Source organism: Tursiops truncatus, chromosome 5, assembly GCF_011762595.2.
Source record: "Tursiops truncatus isolate mTurTru1 chromosome 5, mTurTru1.mat.Y, whole genome shotgun sequence".
Lineage (NCBI taxonomy): Eukaryota > Metazoa > Chordata > Mammalia > Artiodactyla > Delphinidae > Tursiops > Tursiops truncatus.
In genome coordinates this window covers 54094577-54104853 of record NC_047038.1, presented here as the reverse complement: position 1 = coordinate 54104853, position 10277 = coordinate 54094577, and positions in this window count along the sequence as shown.

Sequence of the window (10277 nt, the reverse complement as noted above, 5' to 3'; positions counted from 1 at the left end):
CCCCTCAGACAATAATTTAATGTTAACTTCAAAAATTTCTCCTAGTGAAACAAAATAGGATTAGTATTACCATAAAATTACAAACCAAAATTACTATTGATGTTTATGCTTCAGAGAGCCTAGAAGATTTATTGATAGGTCTTGGTAACTGTTTGAGGCATAGATAACAGTATGTATAAATCTCTCAGGGATCTCTAAGACCCTCTAGGTCAGCCTAGATACTTGATTTACATGTATAAATTAAAAGGAGGCTTTTAGAGTAGGGATTACAACAAAATTTGATATCGTGCAATGTGGCACTCAAATGCTGACTATGCCATCACATCTCAATTTGAAATATAAATACACAGAAAATAGTGACTAACTCATAAGATAGTCTTAATAATTACGTTAATGTGATAAGTAATATAAAATAATTATATCACAACTGGCACGTATTATGTTGCTAGGAAAACTTTAAGTGTCCAATAGATTGAAAAAAAAATACATTGAAAAAATTAAGTAGAAAATGAGCAAGATGGTACAGCAAGAAGACCCTGAGCTCATCTCCTCACCCAGGCACACCAAAATTACAACTATTTGCAGAGCAACTATTGATGAGAAAAACTGGAATACTAGAGAAAAGATCATCTACAACTAAAGATATAAAGAAGGAACCGAAGGTGGGATAGGTAGGAGGGTGAAGAAACTGTATAGTCAAGACCATACCCTCTGGTGGGTGAGCCACAAACGGCAGGATAATTACAATAGCAAAGGTTCTCCCCAAGGAGTAAGTGGTCTGAACCACACATTGGGCTCCCCATCCTTCTGGGGGATCAGCACCAGGAAGACGGGTCCCCAGAACTAGCCCTGGAATCCTGTGGGCCCCGATGCCAGACACCAGTGAGCTGACACTAGCCCAAGTACTGCCACAGCCTTGTGACCTCCTGTACCAGGACCAAGACCACCCATCAGCAGGCTGGCACCAGCACTGGGATCCACTGGGCTCCAGCCGTGCCCAACAGCAGGCCAACACCAGCTCTGGAACCCTAGGGCTCTGTACCCAGATACTCAGGAACTCAGCTCCTCCTGCCAGTGAGCAGGCCCTAGATCCTGGACTCCTTAGGCCCCAGACCCTCTCACCAGGAGACCAACACCAGCTTTGGGACAGCCTGGAATCCACAGCCAGCCATGTCAGGAATTGGGCCTACCCACCAGCAGGCCAACATGAGATCCTTGATCCCCAGATCCACATCCACCCACTGCAGAACTGTCCCCATCAACCAGTGTCTGGAAACCTCTGCACAAGGCAGGACCTGACAACCAACCAGACCAGGGACCAGCCACACCTACAAAACTGCGACATAATTATCCTCCACAACAGAAGGACCCACACAGCCCAAATAGGGGGCAACCTTAGAGCATACAGTTCCAATGACCAGAGGGGAGTGTGCCGCTGGGATGCATAGAATATCTTCTACAAAAGGACACTTCACCAAAGTCAGGAAATGTAACCAACCTACAAGGTACATAGAAATAAAAACAGCAAATTATACAAAATGAGTGGACAGAGGAATATCTTCCAAATGAAGGAACAAAATAAAACCACAGAAGAAGAATTAAATGAAGTGGAGATATGCAATTTACCCTATAGAGAGTTCAAGGTAATGATCATAAAGATGTTCAAAGAACTCAGGAGAAGAATGAAAAAACACAGTGAGAACTTTAAAAAAATTTAGAAAATATAAAGAAAAACCAAACTGAGATGAAGAATACAATAACTGAAATTAAAATACACTGAAAGGAATTCACAGTAGATTAAATGATACAGAAGAATGGATCAGTGAGCTGGAAGACAGAGTAGTGAAAATCACCCAAAGTGAAAAAGAAAAAGAAAAAAAGAATAAAAAGAAATGAGGACAGTTTAAGAGGCCTCTAGGATAATATCAAGCACACCAACGTTCACATTATAGGGGTCCCAGAAAGAAAAAAGGGAGAGAAAGGGGCAGAGAACATACTTGAAGACATAATAGCTGAAAACTTCCCTAACCTGGGAAAGGAGACATACATCCAGGTCCACAAAGTACAGACAGTCTCAAACAGGATCAACCCAAAGAGGAAAACACCAAGAGACACTCTAATTAAAATGACAAAAATTAAAGATAAAAAAAGAATATTAAAAGCATCAAGGGAAAAGCATCAAGTTACATACAAGGGAACTCCCATAAAGTTGTAAGCTGACTTTTCAACAGAAGCTCTGCAGGCTAGAAGGGCACAGTATATTTAAAGTGATGAAAGGAAAAAATAAAAATAAAAACTATAACCAAAAATATTCTACCTGTCAAGGCTTTAGTACAAATTTGAAGGAGAGATCAAAACTTTACAGACAAGCAAAAGCTAAAAAAAGTCATCACTAAACCAGGTTTACAAGAAATGTTAAAGGAACTTATCTAAGTGAAAAAGACCACAACTATAAGCATGAAAATTATGAAAGAAAAAAAAATCTCTTTAGTGAAGGCAAATATACAGTACAGGTAGTAAGTCAGTCATGTATTAAGTTACTAGGAAGGTAAAAAGACAAAAGGAGTAAAATCATCTATATCTACAATAAATAGTCAAGAGATACACAAAACAAAGATGTAAAATATGATATCAAATACACTAAAGGGTAGGGGAATAAAAATGCAAGGTTGCTAAAATGTGTTTGAACTTAAGAGATCTGCAACTTAAAATAATCATGTATACATACATAGAGGGATTGCTATGTACAATGTGGAGAATATAGTAAACAATTATGTAATATCTTTGAATGATGACATACTCTAAGTAGGCATCACGGTGAATATTTTGAAATACATAGAAATACCAAAGCACTATGTTGTGTAAGAGGATCTAATATAGTGTTGTAAGTCAGTTATACTTCAAAAATGATCAAAACAAACTCAAAAAAAGAGGTCAAGTTTGTGTTTACCAGAGACAGGGGGAGATGGGAGTAAGTTGGATGAAGGCGGTCAAAAGGTACAAACTTCCGGTTACAAGATAAATAAGTACTAGGGATGTACTGTACAACACAGTAGATACTAACACTGTTGTATATCATGCATCAATGTTATTAAGAGTAAATCCTAAGAGTTCTAATTACAAGAAAAAATTTCTATTTCTTTATTTATGAGAAACTTACTGTGATAATCATTTTGTGGTATATGAAAGTTAAATTATTATGCTGTATACCTTAACACACAGTGCTGTATGTAAATTATATCTCAATAAAACTGGAAAAAGAAAAAAAGATAGGCTTTTGTATTTTTACAAAACAGAAATAATTAGCTAGGGAAAATGAAAGTTATAAAGAACACTATAGCTAATCAAAACAGATTTAAAAATATAATTTTGTTCTTAGAATTTAGAAATATATATATAAACTCTCTATACCAAAGATTCTTTAATATTTAGCAAAATGAGTTCAGAACTCATAGCTTTGTAAATCATTGATATCATTTTGGAAATAATATAAAGCATAAGTATATTTTTGACATCATTAATCTCAACCATAAATGAATACTATAAAGAAACACACTAGAAGATATAGATATAGAAATAGATATAGATATGAAATACCTATTTAAATTTAAAAAAAACATTCCAAATAGATTGACTATCCCATTTTAGGAGTATAGACAGAGAAATGATAGTATGTTGATAAAAAAGGAAATGCAGAACACAAAAACTAAAATATTGCTAGGCTTACAACTATTTAAATATTAATAAGAAGGCATCCAGATGGAAAAAAATAATAGAAAGGGTTGTTTCTTTTTTACTTTTCAACTTTTTAAAATGTTTATAATGATCATAGCATGGAGTAATGGGAAACTTTGGGTTTGCCCTTACCTTCTATATGACCTTAACTGCTCTGTCACTTAACTTCTCTGAATTTCAGGCCACACATTTATAAATTGCAGATAATTAAATTTTATTAAGAATTACTTGGAATCATAGTAGTAAATTTCCTGGACTACAGCCTGCCACTTCTTGGATAATCAGGAACTAGTTTGCATGCATTCTTCTTGAAGCTCCACTGTGTTCACTTATCTAAAATGTGAAGCAAATAGACTGGATTGGATGATCTCCAGAGTGTCTCTCCATCTATAATTACAAGCTTTATTTCAGCATTTTTTCTAATATTTAGAATGTGAAGTCCTCAAAAAATGGGATGTTCATATTTTCTCTAAGATCTATACAATCTTAAAAAATAATCTCTACTGTATTCCCAGAGGACTGTGAGATTTTCTTCATCAAAGTGCCAGAAATAAAAGTGAATGAAAATCCAGCCCTGCTATAGAGAATAGAAAGAAGCACTGGTGACTTAAATAATTATTCATAATAAATACCATCCTCTCAGAATAATATTAAGATAATTAAATCACAAAACAGTTAAAAAAATGACAGCCCTATATAATAAAAATTAATTAAATCAAAGAACACGCTTATTCATTTAAACAACTTCTGTAAGTCAAGCACCATGATAATGACAAAATCAAAGATTATCCTCAGTTCAAAAGTATTTTCTACATTTACAGCTTCTCAAGTGGAAGTAGAAGTCTGGCCTCTGAATGTTTTCACACTCTTTCCCATTCCTTCAAAGTTGTGCCCTCTCATGCATGCACCAGTCAGAAAAAATCCAGTTTAATGGGTGAAAGCAAAGACTGTTAGAAGAAAGGGTTCTCCCCACCGAGCCATAGTGCTGGTTGATGATCTTTTGGAGAAGGCAATTGCGAGATTACCATTCCTATGAAAAAGTGAATACATTTCTCAATATCTACCAATTTTGAATAATGGAATGTTAATGTCACACTTTTATTCTGGTTCATCTTGTAAAAGACCTGATGACTATCCATTCAAAGTTAATTTTGGCTATTTTTCTTAGCACTTATTTCTCCCCTCAGCCTCGGGAGACTATATATATTCCATCACTTAATAAATATGCAGGTGACATAAGTTTCTCTGTGGCCTCACTGCATAATATTTTTTAAAATATATAAATGTTATGCAAAACTATGTAAATAAAAGTGAAAATGGTCAATATTTGTGAATTTTAATACAAATAGTACTGTGAGCTCTTTGGAGGAACATATCTCCATAAGACCCTCTCTGCTCATCCACACAAGAAGATTATGTTGAAGTTATAACTTGACGGATGATTATTTTGATAAATTTTGTGCCCCACTTCTCCTTCTACACCAACAACCTTAGAATCCCCGTGTATTAATTTTCGAGGCCTGACATAGTGAAGTACCACAAACTGGGTGACTTAAAACAACAGAAATTTATTTTCTCAAATCTCTGGAGGCTAGAAGTGAGAAATGAAGGTTCAGCAGGGTTGACTCCTTCTGAAGAATCTGAGGGAGAATCTGTTCCAAGCTGCTCTCGTAGCTTCTGGTGATAGCTGGCAATTCTTGGTGTTCCGTGGCTTGGATATGCATCGCTTCAACCTCTGCCTCCATCTTCACGTGGCCTTCTCCCCTTGTCTCTTTACATTATCTTCCTCCTGTGTGTTTCTGTGTCTTCACATGGCACTTTCCTCTCTTACACGGATACTAGTCATAGTGGATCAGGGACTCATCCTGCTACAGTCAGCTTAACTGTGCTAATTACACCTGAAATGGACTTATTTCCAATTAAGTTCACACTCTGAGGTACTGGTGGTCAGGACTTTAATATACAATGGTGGGACACACAATTTGACCACTAATACCCCATTAAGAAGAAATCTCCCTCAATGTCTCCTCTGAAGGGTACACTAGCAGAGCTCTCTTCCCACTCCAACCTCAAACCACACAGTATTACCAGTCATGTGACTGCCATTCTAAAGACTAGAAAATCACACTATTATTATTGCTTTGTGGCATTTATTACATAGAAACCATTTAAGAATATTGGGTCAAGAAGCTATTCTAATAGATAAATGCACAATATTACTTCATATATTGATTTTATTTCCTATATGGTCAAAGACACTGCATACAGAGAGAGCGAGCGAGAGAGAGACTTCTAATATTTTACAAGACCATCCATCACACATCAGACTGGCATCTTCTCACACAAGTAAAGGAGGCTATAACCCTCTAATCCCTGACTAATGCCCCTATTTTAAAAATTACCTGTAGACATCCATTAGCCAATATTTTGAGAGAAACAAGCCAGAGCAGATAGTTCTATCAATACTAAAGGGACTGCTTCTAAAAGTGACCTTGCCTATTGAATACTCAGCATGGTAAAAGAGTAGCATTTTTATACACACATACACTCACTCACTTGCACTCACATCCTCTGGAAAATGCTGTGCAGAGAAGAAAGCTCTAGAGAATGATAACATGTCTGTTAGCAGAAATGAAACTTGTTAAAATGTGACCTAGGACAACCTGCCATCAAATCAGTGGAGCAAAATCCTCTGTGAGCCACAGAAAGCATTGCATCAACATCGTACAAGACATCACCCAGTTATATGCCTCTGTGAGTATTCTATATAATCCATGCTTAGAATTCTATACATTTGTAGGTCTCTGGTGAGAAACTTACAACTTGATTAAGAACCTAAAAATCTAGAATGTTAAAATAAAACATAATGAATCCCCCCCAAAAAAACTGATTCTTTAAAAGATAAGCATTATGTTGATAGTAAGTAAAAGAAATAATTTCATATTGTTTCAAAATTGAATCATTTTACCAACTGAATCCTTTTAGTGTACTACTCTTTCATGAAGTGAAAGTGTGTTGTATTTGTATTTGATAAAATAGTAATGTAAATCCTGCATCAATTGGTTGTCTGTGCTTAGACAGTTTCATTCTGCCTATATACAATTTGGTTGAACTATTTGTAATCAGGCTGATGTGGAATAATTGCCTTTTCATATTTACAGTGGATCAAAAGATCAATATGATCCAGCAATCAAATGCATGTAGTATGCATATAAATTCATATAATCCATGCACACTTACATGTACTAGCCTTGCCATCAAATCAGTTTAACCATTTTTGAACAGGGGTATATGAGACATATCCATATAACCCAGTATTTTCTATCTATTTTATATCTATTTAATTAGTAGTCATTATATACGTAATAGTGAGGGCCATTTAGCTGCCAGGATATTCTCACTTCCAACACAGCAGCTCCACACTCTCTTTCATTTCTTTCAATTTCAAGAAAGATTGTGTTGGGGGGAAAAAAGCGTCAAACTTCAAAAGAATCTTAAAACTATTGCTATAGCTACGTATCTCTCAAGCATTTTGTTTTCAGGAAATTTTTACATTCTTTGAAATTACTGAGTGTCCCAAAGAGCTTTTACTTACATGTGTTATATTTACTGACATTTAGCAGATTGGAAATAAAAACTAATTTTTAAATTTTAAAATGATTTAAATTTTAAACATATATATTTACCAATTATTTACAAGTAATGAATCCATTAAGTGATATGTAAATAATATATATTTTATGAAATATATTATACTTTTCAAAGCAAAAGAAGTGAGATTGGCACTTACTACATTTTAATAAATCTTCCTGATTTCTGGCGTCTTTTAGCTGGTTTCTTTTATCTGGATTCTTTTATAGAAAAACCCTGGATTCTTTTATCTGCAACTGCATTCAATATGGAGTAAAATGTTGTTTGGGTTGAAGTGCATAAAGTAAAGACTCACATGTATAAATATTTTGAAAATAGAGGAATATTTAAATAGAATTGTTAATAAATGTGAATGTTCTTCTTTGATACTACACCAAAACTATGCAACAATATTTTCTTAAAGTTACTTGCAACGTGAAATCTGAAACCATACTAAAAAAGTTTCATACCATATATTAAAATCCATTGATTTATCTTCAACTTAAAATGGATATTTTACCCATGCATGGATTTATAACATCATTCATTTGTCACTGACATATAGATTTTCTAAAAGAAGACATTTCATTACACAATGAAAAAATTATTCATGTCATCATTGACCTCAACAGAAAAATCTCTATGTGCTGGGAAGTTGTCAAGTTCAGGTTGGCAAATACAACTTTTCCAAAATTATAATTCTTGCTTCAAATTTTGTATTTTTATCAATGGCAACTGTGAGAAATTATATATATATACATGTATATATACAGATCTATATATCTATCCTGACACAGGGCTCCTAAAATCCTTGAAAATAGGGGTGTAAGCAGAATCTTTCATTCTAACATTTTTGACTCCAGTTTCAGGCACAGAGCTCCTAAAACCCTCGTAACTTCCTAAGTGATAAGAGCACTAGGAACATCTTTTGTTCAATATTTAGTCTTTGACCCAGGTTCCTGACACAGGGCTCCTAAATCCCTTGGAATTTCCTGAGCGATAGGAGAGTCTTTTGTTCTAACAAGGTGACTCTGGAGTGGTCACCAGAAAGACCAAACCAGGGTTAGAAATTTTAAATTGTCAGACCCATCCCCCATACTCCAGAGAAAGGAGAAGGACCAGAAATGGACTTAGTAATTGGTCATACGTACATGATGAAGCCTCCATAAAATTCTTAATAGTGTGGGTTTGGAAAGTTTCCAGGTTAGTAAACACATGCATGTACCTACCAGGAGGGTGATGCTCTCTACCTCCACAGAGACAGAAGTTCCAGTGCTCAGGACCTTCCCAGCACTCCCTCTTTGTATCTTGTCATCCGGCTATTCCTCTGTATTCTTTATTATATGCTTTATTATGTAATAAGTTGTTAAACATAAGTGTTCCCCTGAGTTCTGTGAACTGTTCTTGCAGATAATCGTGTTCAAGGGAGACGAGGAGATGGGAACCTCTGATTTACAGTCAGGTCAGACAGAAGTCGTGGGTAACCTGGAGACCTAACCACTTGCAATTGGTATCTGAGGAGGGTAAGCAGTCCCATGGGACTCAGCCCTTAACCTGTGGAATCTGTTGCTATCACCAGGTAGATAGTGTCAGAATTGAGTTAAATTGTAGGGCACCAAGCTGGAGTCACAGAGAACTGCTTAGTGTGTTTACAAAACCCGAAGATCTGGTATCAGAAGTGTTGTGAATGGGGGAGAAGTGTGAGAGTAAGGGGAAACACAGGAAAAGTGAGTTTTCCCTTCTCAGCAACAAACACTATCAGTCATTTTCTCACAGAGACAGGCTCACTGTGTTTGTTGATGATGTTGGACCTCAATGCAGGACACCCCAAAACATGCCACAATGGCATATTGATTATTTTGTATTAAAGTTACCTAAGAAATCGCCAATACACGAGGGACACTCTGACCCTCCTCTCCATTTCCCTGAAAGCAGGAAATAAATCTCTCATGTGAAACGTGCAGTCCTTGCATCTGGAAGTAGAAGGACACCCTTATTGCAGAGTTAGGGAATTTATGACAAGCAGCCTCTATAAACACACCTTGTTATTTTTTAATTTACTACCCCAATTCCAAACTCTGGATTCTTCACTCACTGAGCACCAGAAACCTAAGTTTCTATGTCTTATCAATTCCTCAAAAATTTATTGTTTCTTTGTCTGAAACATGTAAAACCCATCTGTGAGAGAGACCTTCAAGATGGCGGAAGAGTAAGACGCAGAGATCATCTTCCTCCCCACAAATGCATCAGAAATACATCTACATGTGGAACAACTCCTACAGAACACCTACTGAACGCTGGCAGAAGACCTAAGACCTCCCAAAAAGCAAGGAACTCCCCACGTACCTGGATAGGGCAAAAGAATAAACAGGGAAAAAGAATAGGGTTGGCACCTGCACCAGTGGGAGGCAGCTGCGAAGGAGGAAAGGTTTCCACACACTAGGAAGGCCCTTCTCAGGCGGAGACGGGCGATGGTGGACGGCGGAGCTTCGAAGCCATGGAGGAGAGCACAGAAACAGGGATGCGGGGGGCAAAGCGGAGAGATTCCCGCACAGAGGATCAGTGCCGACCAGTACTCACCAGCCCGAGAGGCTTGTCTGCTCACCCACCGGGATGGGTGGGGGCTGGGAGCTGAGGCTCGGGTTTCGGTCGGAGCGCAGGGAGAGGACTGGGGTTGGAGGCGTGAACACGGCCTGAAGGGGGCTAGTGCACCACAGCTAGCCGGGAGGGAGTCCGGGAGAAAGTCTGGAGCTGCCGAAGAGGCAAGAGACTTTTTCTTACCTCTTTGTTTCCTGGTGCGTAAGGAGAGGAGATTAAGAGCATCGCTTAAAGGAGCTCCAGAGACGGGCGCGAGCCGCGGCTAACAGCGCAGACCCCAGAGACGGGCATGAGACGCTAAGGCTGCTGCTGCT